The sequence below is a fragment of the Trematomus bernacchii genome, unplaced genomic scaffold (assembly GCF_902827165.1).
Source record: "Trematomus bernacchii unplaced genomic scaffold, fTreBer1.1, whole genome shotgun sequence".
Taxonomy (NCBI): Eukaryota; Metazoa; Chordata; class Actinopteri; order Perciformes; family Nototheniidae; genus Trematomus; species Trematomus bernacchii.
This window is the reverse complement of record NW_022987675.1, coordinates 540220-555922: the sequence shown is the minus strand read 5'-3', so window position 1 is coordinate 555922 and position 15703 is coordinate 540220.

Below are 15703 nucleotides of genomic sequence, written 5' to 3'. Positions count from 1 at the left end.
GAATCCACACAGGAGAGGAACCACACAGCTGCTCAGTCTGTAAGAAAGCTTTTTCACGGAGTGGAAATTTAAAGGAACACATGAGATACCACACAGGAGAGAAATCAAACAGCTGCTCAGTCTGTAAGAAAGCTTTTTCACGGAGTGGATGTTTAAACAGACACATGAGAATCCACACGAGAGGAAAAATAGATCTGCAAAGTTTGTGACAAAATATTTAAATGGCGTAATCGTTGAAAAAGACACAAGAGTGTTGGTAAGGGAATACATTTGTCTATTTTGTATCCTGATGACCTGATGCCGTTACATGTAATACGTTACTCCCTAAGCCTGTTTTCACCCACCTGCAACCGATTCGCTAATAATCACAAATGTTCATTTCTTCGACCCCTTGACTCGACTATTTCTTGTTTAATAATCGTTACATCTCCTCAGGACCAAGTTCCCGTGTCCTGCCCTTCACCTGCTGATCACCCACTGCTCATTTAAGGTGGACTCACCTTTACAAGGGACCAGCTAGTCTTAGTGTCTTAATGCAAACGTTTTGTAAAGTGATGCTAGACCATCAACGTGCTGTTGGGTTGTGTGCTCTCTGCAGGACGGGGTCTGGACTCAAAGATTGTTTATGGTATGAGAGCTTCATTCTGTTTTTGTTGTCTAAACAACGCCAACAGAGCGATACGTCTTCTTTCCAGCAGATGGCATACATGTTACATCATCCAGTTCAACTGTCATCCACATATTAGTGATTCAAAACAGCAATGTGTGAGATATGGCTAGTAATTGACTATTTCAACAGAATGTGAAGAGGTTACAGTCTTGAGGCCATGTCCAATATGTTTATGTTTTGTTTGATTAAATCTACTGAAATGAGCATTCAATGACTAAATTATTCTTAATTACTGTCATTACATCATGGGTTTGCATTGCAATATTAGAACGCATAAAACCCAACTTTATTTCTTCCAAGTTGCGGGTGTTCATTGTTTAGAAGTCCGCTGTGTTTCATCCAAGCGTCCACTTCGTGCTCCGATAATGCTGAAAGTATCTGTTGTATGCTTTACCTGCTCCAGTAACAAAAGTGTAATTCACTGGACAGAGACAAGAGATAGTGGATGGATCCAGTGGAGAACCAGAAGATAGTCCGTATAGAGCCTTCAGGTTCTGAAAATGATCAGGGATAGAGCTAGAAAAAAACTCCAAAAACCTGAATAGAGCTGGAAGATAGCCAGAACAAAGCCAAGAAAGACCCAGTAGGAAGACAGGAAGGAGCCACAAGAGTTTGTATTCTTTATTTTTTAATATTCAAGCTCTTCTCTTAAGATATTATAACTTCCTATCTCAACATGTATCCTTTTATGCATTAAAAAAACCTTACATTTTTGCTGCCAATTATTGAGATTGTTTCACAGCTTTATCTTAAATATTTAGACTTTTTTTCTATACATATAGATGACATAGAGAGGCGAAGTCCCTCCCTTTCCGGTGGACCTCCATGGGATCTTATTTCGGAAAAATTATGTATTGAAGTCAAAGGAGAGAGAAAGATTATCTTTCGATCCCGTTTGAATTGTGCCACGAATTACACATATGATGTTTGTCAATTTAAAAGATAATTTTGCAAGTCAAAAAAAATAATATATGTCGTAAAACTGTGAAGTAACACATTTGTTTGTGTGAAATGCTAAATGAACTACATCTCCGGTCTCGCACAATAACACACGTCACCAAGATGGCCGTCACTGCTGTCTTGTCAAAAAAAGGATTGACTACCCTCACTATGAATGTCATGCAAAGCTGCCTGCCTGCCTGCCTGCCTTCCTTTGATTCTCTCTGTACTGCCTGGTCTTTTTAATGTTTAATGTCAACCATTTGTGCAGATAGCATGAAGTGCAAAAGATCGCCGATGCTAATGTAGCGTTAGCGTTAGCCTTTCTCCCCTGGGCTTAAATTGTGTATTATAGAATGATCACACCAGTGACAGTAAGGGTTCACGAAATATGACTACTACTCTTACTGTTTAACATTTTGGGTTACTTAACCTGTTACGCACCATCCGCCCGGTACCGGGCGGATAAACGCGTCATTTGCAGGAAACAACGTCTAAGGCAGGGGCGTCGCCTGGACCTGAAAACATTCGGGGCTTAGCCCACAGTGGCAGCGGCACTACAGTGGCATTTTTTACTGCAACACTCCCCACACACACACACACAGTACACCCGCGACTGTTACAATGAAGGCTCGATAATCAGCTCACGGCATATAGGCAGGGGTAAAGTGGTATTTTTTATGAGTGGGGGGCTCACCTCCTCTAGGGGGGTCCGGGGGGATGCTCCCCCGGGAAGATTTTTTTTTTAAATATTGAAGTTAAAAGCATCAATCTGGTGCACTTTGAGAGCAAAATGAAGAGATCTATGGATACCTCTCTCAACACCCATATGAAGCAGAACTGTAAACAGATGTACTTTTTCTTTATGGATATTTTACTAATCACTCCCCTTTTAAACTCTATTCTTGTTTTACTGCCATATAGTATTTCATAACTGTTTTTCCTTTATTCTCTTTTTTTTAATAACTATAATGATCATATGAAGGTGTGCCGCGGAAATAATCTTTTGAATAATTTGTGACCAAACCGTTAGAGACCCACTGAGATAACTTAGACTAAAGTTAAGTATCTAAACATTCAGAGAGTCCTTTAGCTCACCTGAGTCTCTCAGTCTGAGAGGAGAGGACTCTCCTCCAGCTTCTTGTGGAACAAACAGCTCCTTATGTCCGTTAGTGCAGCTAGCTAACCAGATGCTAACAACACGGTCCATGCTGACACCGGTCCCTCCCTCCCCCTCTCTCCCTCCCTCTCTCTGTCTCTCTATCACACTAAATGCGCTATTGCCACACACAGAGCCGAGCTTGAGTGACACAAGCACACGTTTATTTCCATGCAACTCTCTGATTGGTCTGGTGTCATGCCTCTGTTGCATTCACTGAACACGGGAAATTACAGTGCTGCCGTCCTCTCTTGTGTCATGATGAGGTTCATATAAAGCACGGTTAATGTATTATATTATTGAGGGAGAATTGTCCGGGGCTACAGAAAAAACATTCGGGGCTAATGCACAGGCCAGGCGACGCCACTGGTCTAAGGGATCTTAATATTTAATAAACTATGAATGTTTTATATCCATGTAACGGGAAGAAACTCAGCTAACTGATCTTTTTAATTTTTTTTCTCCAAAAATACCCCACAATGCTAGCACTCAGCCTCTGAATTACCCACGAGCGAAAAAATGTAACCTAAAACGGCATTTAAACTCACAATAACTCCCTTATTACTTATCCTAGATGCACAGCCAACCACTCGTTTTTGGTCTCCTGGAGACACAGAATCTGTGTAAAAAACCTCAACACTCAGTGATAAACATTTGCGACGCTATAAACGAAAGCGTACATCATAACATGTGGAGCTAGGTAGCTAGAAACGCTAACATGGCTTACCTTGGTCAAAACTGGTCTTCAATGGCATTAAAACGATAAAAAACGATGCTGCAGTTAATCCATAGGTTAATCCAATGTGTCTGTGTCCTCTTTGAAATTATTTCTGATAATCCATAAGCAATAAAACTGCTTTTTCGTTTCCAAATGCCAGAACTAGAATGTAGCTCCACTCTGCTTTACATTTACATGTGCGCAGCCCCCACCTTTTCTCTTCACAATGAGTGTGTGTGTGAGCCTCCCCCTTCGATTCTATTGGCTCTATCGGTCAGAAAGAGGTGTCAACCATCAACATCGAGCAAGGGGGGCCAGAGATATGGAAAAAAAAACATTTCACCCAAATCACCTCAGAGGTGGAGTGGTTTTGGCTAAACCTCTCTAAAAAGGTCAAATGTCACTTGTTTTGCATCAATCTTGATACAGGGTACTTATATGTTGTACTTTGGATTCCTAAAGCTTTTAGTCTACTAACCCATCATCCAAGGGTAGTTTTCACTATCTGTAAAAAATAATTTTTGGACGGACACTATAATTTACAGTTTTTTACTATGTAAAATCTGAATTTTCTTTAAAATAAAAAACATATATATTGATTTTGACACTTCTACATCCAACTCACAGATGTAACCTTGCTTTGATAAAAGAAATTATTCATATAACCCTTTTAGAAGTTAAGTTGTAGTCATTTGTTTTGGGCATGTCATTTTCGAGCCTGAAACATGAAAAACAGGCTCGGTGCTTAACAGGTTAATGTTACTTCATATTAAGGCTAAAAAAAATTGACAAGGCTATAATGCTAACTAAGGTGCTAGCTACTAGCTAGGTAGCTAACTTGATCAAGCCACTCCTGGTCTTTTCATCAGACGGGAAGCTAAAGAACGAGCAAGACCCATTGCTGGTATGATAACAACCTGGTACTAAGCACACAGGCATCTTGTTAAAGTTATCTTATCTTAGCCAGCGCCATATATCTATATGGCGCTGGTCTTAGTTATCTCTTAGTGGAGGAAAACAATTGTGACATCACTTACGCGACTCTGGGATTTGTAGTCTTTCTGGTTGCGTATTTTTCATAGTCTTATATTTCAACAGTTTTACGACAAACTGTGACTTTTTTTACATGAAAATAAGTTTTTAAGATTGACAAACATCATATGTGTAATTCATGGCACAATTCAAACAGGATCGAAAGATAAGTTTTCTCTCCCCATTGACTTCAATGCATAATTTTTCCGAAATAAGGTCCCATGGACCGCAAGTAGATGGGCGTGACTTCGCCTCTCTATAGGATGAACAGCACGATCCACTCTGCTGGATTCTGCCCAAATCGGCTCAAAATGCATGCAAACATCTGGCTTTATCCATACTCCTGCAGTTGTATTGTTCTGGATTCATAGTGAAGTGTATTAGATGTTCTGCACTCTTATTGTTATGTATTTAAAGGTGGGGTAGGTAAGTTTGAGAAACCGGCTCGAGATACACTTTTTGTTATATTCCATGGAATGCTCTTAACATCCCGATAGCAATGAATATCTTAAAGAGCCTGTGACACGGATTTCCCCCATCATCCAAACCCATCAATTTGAGTAAATATTGTCCCCTTGAAAACCGTTACTGAACTGATTTTGGATATTTGTACTTTGATAACCATTAATCTGCCCTTCAATGTTGACCATATTCTGGATCTTCTCTGGGATTCTTCAAATCCCGCCAAATGATGTGTGACGTAATTGCGGGCCAAGAGCTCCAGCTGCACCGTTCCAGATCCCAGTAACTGCATGTAAACGCAAGATGGCGCACACAGCAGCAAGCTCAGACAGCGATGAAAGTTTAATTTTGAACGTGTCTGACAGCTCATATGAGGCTGAAGGATCGGAAAGTGATACTCATGATATTGTAGACGATATTGGCTATATGCCCTACCGATTCTAACCATATGCCTCTGAATCGGATGAAACGAACTCCGAGTCGGACAGTGGAGATGACAACCCGCCCGACGATCGCGAGATACCTCTCGACCTACAACGTCTGAACAATGTGGAATGGTTTGTAAACTATTTTATTTACGGAGTTTGACTAAATAACGATTCTGTTTTAAAATAATGGCAGTGGACACTAATCAGTTTATGTTTTATCTGTTAGAAGAAGACCGGCCCACCAAGCGTCTTTGGGTTAGAGAAAAGCGCTATAAAAATACAATTTATTATTATTACTTCGGTACCACTAGTAAATTGTCAACGGGGGGAGTGGGGGATGTGCTAGTGACTTATCCGACCGGTCCACTTCGGTACCGGCCCATCGGGATTCGTCCCGATGGGCCACGTAAACTGTCAACGGGTGGAGCCTCGCTGCGGGGAAACGGTGGACCTAGTGGCCCGATCGGAGTGGGAATAATAATAATCATGGTCATAAATCATAATCTGTGCATTTTATCCATTAATTTCCCCAACATTGTGTTAAAAAAACAAAACAGAAATGGGGTGGTCATGTCCAAGCTTGGTCACACATCACTGCCAAAAGTGCCTTTGACCACTTGTGAATGGGGTGGTCTACAAATTGTATTGCATAATAATTATATTTCAAATGGATGTTACCCCTACCCCTGAAAATCTATAGCTTCTGGAGTAAAATATATTCCATTAGGCAACAATTAATTGTTGGCTTCCTATTAATTAATGCATGTTAATAAAATAAAGATGTGGTAGATTACAAGACAGACAACCTAGAAACAGTACAGGAGTGTGTATGCTGCAGAGAGCTGGCAAAGGTCCAGGCACTCAATGGCAACCATGGGGGATCCTGCATCACACAGCACCCTGGATTTGAGGCAGTCTGCCTAAATGAATATGTGCTGGACGTGGCCTATTCATATTACAAGCAGAACCATGGCCACCTCAACAAATCTCCACACGAGTATGTATAATCTGACAACAAATTAAACTTCTGATGTGCAAACACTATACACTGTTCATACCATATTGATGCAAGTAGGCGACCATGTACACTGATGACAATACCACTACAGATTTTAGCTTGCCCACTGAAACATTACTACTACAAGTGGTAACAGACATATTTCACTGTCACTTTTGTGGGCATTTGCCATAGTACTTATTAGATTTGCCACATGTTACGTTCCCGACTGGACTAGGGGAACCAAAGAGAAGTAACAAAACACAAAAACAACCGGGCAAGAGAAAAAGGAGAGGAAACCGGTTTGTGAAGCCACAAGATGGACTTTTAATTAAACAAAGAAAAAGGGCTCACCAGCCAACTTGCAAAATAAACTATAACAACTTTCTTTAAACAGAAAGTGACTACATTAAACAAGGTACAAAGGTACACTGGAGCTCATCTCTTAACAATGAGCAACACACACATTAAACTAGGCCTCACACAGAGACACAGAGACACAGACACCATGCTGCACACATGCAGCCAGAGGAGAAGGGGAGAGGGCCACTGCAGCCTTCCTCAGGTCCTTTATAGAGGCCCTGATTGGTGATTGGGAGCACCTGGGGGAGAGGCTGCACCTGGAGACAATCAGGGAGAGAGAGAGACACACACGCACACAAGCACCCACTACGGCACGTAACACACATCACAAAACTATTTTACAGATATGAACATCTTAAATTTCGTAATGTATGATGCATATTAAAGCTAACAACTAACTCTCTTATTATTCCTGTTACAATACATTCGAAGGTACACTCATGTGCATATTAAAATACAATGAAACAGAAAACTAGCCACTTCTAGAGAGCCCCATTGCCCAGCTTTAGCAATATTTTTGGACTCTAGCTACAGCTGAAATAGTTCAAGACATGCTGTTGCAATTTTGTAATTGATTCTTGCGTCACTTCACAATAGTCATGCCCATCACTGTGCAAACCTTACTAAATGCACAAATGCCTTAATGAATTATCTCTGTCTGAGGAAGGAATTGGTAATGTTACAAGGTTGTATGTTACAGAATGTCACTGATACAATGTGCATGGCAACCACATCATGTTGTCTTTACTTTTTGTTTATTACATTATTACAAATTTCACTCACCATAGGTTGGACTTTCCAACACTCTGCGAAGCACTGCTGCTCCCTTTCTACCCTTTGGGTACTTGATGCTGTACATGGCTTCCCCAGCCTTTGTCACGCCTTGCACCCGGTTGGCATTTTCATTGAAGTGGAGTGCTGCAATCAGTATCCTGCAATAAGAATTGGAGCATAATTATGTCTTAATATTTGTCAATTACTGGGATTCATACAAACTGGGAGGGGGGGCGGTTCCTGAATTTTATGTGTACCTGTGTTACTTTTAAAACAGAATTTAACATACATTTGCAAAATACTTCGATATCTCATTTCAATCCAGTTTCTCAAGGGCTACTTCATATAAAATATGTATTATTGCTAGACCTCATGGTTATTTTTAAAACACTGCAAGCCGGATCAATGGTGATAAACTTACCGACAAAGCATTCCTGTTTAAGAGAAGACATACATCTTCGGCGCAAACTGGATAAGGAGGCTGTGGAATCCCTCCACTGCTGATGTTTGGCAGCCCCCAGATAGCTTCAAAATGTCTTTACACAGGGTTTTGTTGCACACCAGCGTCTCCAATTTGACTGCTGCCTTGGATGCTGAAAAATATTTTTAAAAGTTTACCCTATGGCAACTTGCATATATCATATATTTACATACCACTGCAAAATGATAAGGTTGTATTTAAATACAAGAACCTGTTTTAATACGACTGTTTGCCATTTTGGATACCTTTGATCCTATATTATATACAACCCGGTATCACGGCAAGACGTGAACATGTGACGATCTACCATGCTGGGAGACGTGAATATATCACGGTTTCGTCCCTTCAAACGTGACAGTTACACGGTATTGTTAACATGGCCCAAACAGTGGAGAAATACCCGGAAGTGCCAAGCAAATGGTCTACCGCGCCTATTGGTCGGTTTTTATTGTCAAAATTAGATGTTTTTAATTTATTTTTTAATCATCACACTTGATTTCGCCGATTTTCTTGTTGCCCTAGCTGGTCGACACCTCTTTTAGCAGAAACAAAGGCTACATTAATGTATTAAATCGATGTTAATCCATGTGTGTGGAGGTGAGGATGTGGAATTAACGGACGTGACGTTGTGCGATTGCGTTGCCAGGCAACGCAATTTACAAACTCTTCAACTACAACCCTAATTATATTTTAAAACATTTTAGAAGGCCTCACGAAATACTTTAATGTAAATTAAAATGTAAATGTGAAGGGGTGTGTGTAATGTGGTGATTGACATTATTCACCCACGGATCTATGGGTTGGGGGTATTGTTCCGCACGGACATTTTAGTTAAACGGACTTACTGTTGATGTGAAATCCGAAAAAAAATACGTTATACACCATAACGGTGCACAGCTGATATAAAAGGACTTGTCGTTTTTAAAGATATTACTGATTTTCTTTGAATATAAGATTGTAAATACTGAGTTGAGAGAATAGTCAGGGGATTTGGGTGATGGGAGACACATCTATGGATTCAGAATTTCAATAGCTTACTGTTAAATGACAGATATACCTTTCTGTCTGTGATGTTTTACAAATCAGATATTATAAGTAAAACATGTGAAATAATATAGCAATATCCTGTACAATTATGTGAAAACATGAATAAAACTACACATCTTCAGATATTATACATACACAAGTGTCCTACACTAATAATACAAAGTTATTATGGCTGTGTGCACCGCCTAGTGGTTAAAGCACGTTATTGAATTAGTTGTGTATATGATATGTCAATGATCCTTAGAAAATCTTGAAATCTTGAAAGGGATATGCAAAATAGCCATTATATACAGTCTTTAATGAACTATTAGTAGAGAATAATGAGTAATGAATATACTTTATAGAGATCTGCAGATAAATGTTTAGTCTTCTCAAGCAGCAACTATCAAATATCTCTCCTGATTGTTGGCACTTGACAATCACCTTTCCCTGAATTTTACTCAGGTGTAACTAAAGCCTGATTTAAGGGTTGTTTATATTTCACATCATTAATCAGAATCTGCAAAGTAACTAAAATAATGTAGTGGAGTAAAAATACCAGGTTAACCTCTGAATTGTAGTGGAGTAGAATTGCTGTTTTGTTTAGTAATGGATATTGAATATGGAATAAAGGTTTTGACAAGACCTGGTGTAACAATAATCAAAAAGGACATTAAAAGAGCTCCAGATGTCAATGATCTAAACAAAACAGCACACCTGAAATGTATTAAATACTTTATTAAGGGCAGTGAATGAGTTTTTTCTGTATGTTTTTCAAATCAGTGTTATACAGTAAGTGTCATAGACAGTGTTACATTGCTATTATTATCCTTAAAATATATATTATAAAACAAAACCATTTATGATCTTTTTTTTTGGGTGGTTTACTAATGACAGTTAATTCTGTTTCTGCTATTGATGGTTTCATTTTTGTGAAAAATAATCAAATAATCAAATTCAATAACGTGCTTTAACCACTAGATGTGCCTTTCTATCAACTGTGCACCGTTATGGTGTAAATACAGCCTATCTACCAATTGGATCAAATATAAAAGTCAGCCGAATTATCATTGATACTGCAAGGAGACGTATTGTGTGAAAATAAATGTAAGATGTTGTTTAATTGCGGATATATTTATGATCCACGTCACGTTTTTAGTTTTGGCGGCAGTTCTTCCTGTTTGTCCAGAAGTCTTCTCATCAGGGCTCTATAAATACAGAACTACGGCAGATGTGTCATATTTAATGCAGCCAAACCGTGTATTACAATGCTGTTATGTGATGACCTCCAAAGAGAAAAGCAAGCAAACTCGGAATAAAGTATTATTTTATTTTTTTTAAATGTTTTCGGATTTCACATCAACAGGAGTCCGGTTAACTAAAATGTCCGTGCGGAATAATACCCCCAACCCATAGATCCGTGGGTGAATAATGTCAATCACCACATTACACACACCCCTTCACATTTACATTTTAATTTACATTAAAGTATTTCGTGAGGCCTTCTAAAATGTTTTAAAATATAATTAGGGTTGTAGTTGAAGAGTTTGTAAATTGCGTTGCCTGGCAACGCAATCGCACAACGTCACGTCCGTTAATTCCACATCCTCACCTCCACACACATGGATTAACATCGATTTAATACATTAATGTAGCCTTTGTTTCTGCTAAAAGAGGTGTCGACCAGCTAGGGCAACAAGAAAATCGGCAAAATCGAGTGTGACGATTAAAAAATAAATTAAAAACATCTAATTTTGACAATAAAAACCGACCAATAGGCGCGGTAGACCATTTGCTAGGCACTTCCGGGTATTTCTCCACTGGTTGGGCCATGATAACAATACCGTGTAACTGTCACGTTTGAAGGGACGAAACCGTGATATATTCACGTCTCCCAGCATGGTAGATCGTCACATGTTCACGTCTTGCCGTGATACCGGGTTGATTATATAACCTAACAGAAAAAGATCCCTCACATTTATTTTCTTTGGTCCCTAAAATGTCTGTTTTGGGACTGCACAAAGAATTGTTGCTGAATACTGGCAACTGATGACATTGATCCATTATCAGTAACTTAAAATGTGTAGCCATGTATATTTACAGTTCAGGATTTGTATATAGTATATGCTAATTATATATTACATTTGGGAGAAGAAAACCACTTACATGGTTCCAGCCATTTCTTGTGGGACTCCCTCCCCTCCAGCCTGCCATGGATGCATGACGGGAATAGGTCTCCATGGCCTGTGTGTACGTTCTGTACATGAGACACAACCGACTCCCATTTTGCAACAATCTGGGCTCCTTTACCAGAAGGGGTCGACACCGCACACCAGTACATATGGTTGCTCACACTCTTTATCCATGGGCGAAGCACCTGACACTCCCGCTCATTGGATGCCGCAAGCAGCTTTTTGGAAAATCCTAGAAATATATAGAAGCACAAACAGATGTTTGCATTACATAAATAGTTTAAATCTAAAGGACATCAATATGTTCACAAACTTAGCACAGCTGTATAGACTAGACTACTTATCAGGTTCAGTATCTGCAAATAAAATGTAGAAAGTAAATATTTATCTATTTTACAAATACATAACCAAGCCACAAAACAATTACATGATTGCATTTATAATCCTACATGTATCTACATTTATATCATATCTGTGTGTTAAGAGTCCCTGTCGCTCAAGATGAGCCAGGGAGCGCTCCAACCCAGTTTTCTCCATATGATAGCTACCACCACATTCATTGCTCTAAAACAGCAGAAAACAGATACATAGGTATTAGACAAATGTATACAATGCAAATATAACTACACTTAGACCTGCAGTAAATGTAATAGATAACAGGTTTAATATGTAATAATCCAAACTACATAATTTTAAATAATTAATGTCCTAAGTTAATATATTTTAATTCATTATCAAATTGGTATATACAATTTTATTATTTAAAACTAATTTGTGGATTAAAGCACCTAGACATTTTGTGAATCATTGGAAACCACGAGAAAAACAATTATGCAAACCTAGCTGTGGTTTTATTCTAAATCTATTTTGTCCATATGTTCAATGCAGCTGGTTTGAATTGGCCACACCATTGGCTAATTATTTGCAAAAATGTCAACAAATGTAATAATAGATATTTCAAAAATACACTTAATATCAGTGTTTTGCATATACAAAATATATCAGTCAAGTGATTTCAACCCTGCTCATAAACTTCTTCAGATACCGGTAACCCACCTGAACTAGCTGAATATCTATCACTACATTGGCATGCAGCTCCAACATGGTGTAACTCCCAAACTTTGCACAATGTCCCAGGCTATCGGCCCTGCCATCACCTCCCAGGACCAGGTCCCTTCCCTCTGCCTGAAATGTGCCAAGCAAGAATGTCTGTCTCATGTTCCATACTCGCTGGACAACTGGCAACAAAACACTTCTCTGGTGCCGGAAATATGTCCGTGAAGATATGGTCGCCAATGCCATGGTTCTCATAACCCGCAGAACCTTTCCTGCAGTGGCACCTGCCAACAAAATTGAAGCGGACAAGAGAATGTTGCCCGCTGGTGTGCTGCCGATGTAGGGTTGGCTGTTCCATGTCACTTTCTTGAAGCAAGATGCACATGACAACGTAATGACTAGGAGTGAGCCAATGACATTGTGGCATGTGGAAATGTCAACTGAACCACAGTCGGGGCAGTGGCACCAGGTGAGCAACCTCGTGAGGCAAGTCATGAAGACAATAAACTTCTTCTCCTTGTGGATGGGTGTGACAGGCTCATCCATATCTGGCTCACTGTTCTTCTGGTAGTCATCTTCTGATAATGAAAGGTCGGGTGACGAAGGTGGATGATATCCTGGTGATGAAGGTGGAGATGGAGATGGAGATGATGATGATGATGATGATGATGATGATGATGATGATGATGATGATGATGATGATGATGATGATGATGATGATGATGATGATGCCTCTTTCTTTGGGGTGGGAATGATGTTGCATTGACTGCCAGTGTCTTGGAACAGCTTCCTCTCTATTGGAGTCCCTGAAAAGAGATTTCCAAATATGAATTATGATATGAAAAAAAAAAATGCCACTTGCATTTTAGGCTTATTTGCCAGGGTCCACGTATATTTCGCTTAATAGTTCAATATAAATTTCACGCCAAACTTGACATGCTGTGATACATGTACATGTACGATTTTATGAGATGGAAATGTTGTTATTGAATTATGTTATCATCTACATACCCCCTCCCTCCCAAAACCATTATTTTGACTCGGTATTTAATACATAAATCCTATGCATTGCCAAATTCATCTTCCTTTGATTTATAAACTTTATATGCTTTGTATATATATGTATATGCATAATTGGATTACACTGGTAAGTGGTCCCTCCATTATAAGACCTTGCCTGCACCAAGAAAATCATATAATGTAGGTGGTATTATAATAGAGGGACAGGAACATAATTAATATAACTTGGTTCTCGATGAGGCATCTTGTATAGCACAGAGGGATTGTACAATGCTGGACACACATATGCACTTCATTTTGTAACTGATAATCATTTAAGCACCTGTTGTCTTTTCTCGCGGCTTAGTTTGAACCCCTTTGCTCCTCTGAGGCTTTTTCTTCTCCTTTACTGGATCAGTTTGGCATGCAGAGGTCATTGTGGAGGAAACTTCTGTGAAGGAGTAGACTAAACACTGAATCATCTGCGTCCGACGCTCATGGCCTCAAGGATTTCACATCCTAGAGCCCACAAACACCGATAAAGAAGTGCCTCAGTGTTCTCACAACAATTACCCTACGTGCCAGACAAGTTGACCGGTCTCACACTGGTGACAACAACACATATGGCACCAAGGCCTTTCCTTAAAGGAGATAACACATGTCAGAGTAAAAGGTTAGATATCTAGAAGAATTATTCCTTAACAGTTCCTCTCTTTTTATCATTTTTGATAACCTTAAAACATTAGTCTAATAATTCTGGTCAATACTTAAATCAATAGGCGTCTTCAGATTCGAGTGTGGTCTCACCTTACATTCAATTACATCACAAAGTAGAGTAAGATTGAAACATTCAATCACAATGATTGATACAGGCAATCATAATAGGAAAAATTATCTCTCATCAGTGTTTGGAGCATCTTTTGTCAATAAGTACAATAATAAACACACATAAAACACAGATACATAATAGCAAAATATTTGTTTTAAACTAATATCTTTTATCATTTTAAACCATTAGTTAATGTCATTTATCAAACTATAAAATCAAAACCAGAAACAGCTTAAAGATTTGCTTTAAGGCAATCACTAGTCAAAAGCATTTAAAACTTAGGATCATAAGAGATCCAGCTAAGGCATAACATTCACAGTGGTGATTTGATCAATCTGTAATCCACAAAGTTGCAGTGTCCTCAATTTTAGGATTACTTTACGTTTACTTCATTACGCTTTAGTCAAGAGTAAGGCACTTAGTCTTAGTAAAATCAATACATTCATTTTAGTCAAGTACATTGTTCAAAATCTGAAAAGGAAAAGTTAGGCAAATATTCAAAGACTTTTGTAAAAACCTGGAAAGGAAAGATTAAACATTCTTAAAACTTTAATTCATACATTTGTAAATGCTACAACTGATCTGTACCAAATTAAGTCTATCACTTGTTCTTATTAGCCATACTTACCTGAAAATCTACTTATGGTACTTGGAAAGGGTTCTTCTGTGTTTATCTAATGTTGAATATAGAATATAAATTTCTTTAAATTATAAATCTCTAATTTGAGGATCAAATATGCTACATAATTGTTATATGAATTATTATAAATATTTGTTTTGGGCCAAAACTGAAATTAATCCAGTACTTGAAACATCATTTTATGTCTGTCTGTGCATGGGTAATACATTAAAGAGTTGTGTTGTTAAGCCTGATTGCTAGATGATTAAGGATATTAACATTATCTGTTATAATATTAGAAATACCTTATTATTCAATACCTTATAATCTGAGAATATTTATTTATTAATTTTGTTTAGTGTGAAAATGTAATCTGATCTGACTAAATATATTTATCACCACTATTTAACACATGTCTGATCATTGGAAATATAAAAAACAATCATTAATTGTACATCTTTAAACATCTGGTCATTCAATTCAAAGTTCATCTTTGTACGAGAGCTGGAAGAACATGTCCGTCAGTCTTCGTTCTCCTCCTCCCTTTATGACACCGAGTGTCTGGTGTGTAAAGGCATCCTGATACTGTAGATTAGCACTGAGGTGCTGATTGGCTCAAACTCTTCTTCATCAGAGCGCCATAATTCAACCCCCCAATTGCTCTGCTTTTGTGCTCTCTGCACCCGGAGAGTGTGACCCTCTCTCTGACCCTTGGCCTTGAGAGCTGTCCTAGTTATTGGGTTAACACCTGATAGGGATGTTTTTCTGAGTGAAGACAACTCAAAGTAATGGATTAGCACATTATCATTTAATTACAAAAATAGGATAGGCCCCTCAGAATTATTTGGGAGCCTTCCTGACACATGCACATTATCATTTTGAAGGTTTGTGTTAGTCATTGAACATGCAAGAATCATATACTCATCAGTCCATAGCAGAGAAATGTTATTGTAAGTTAA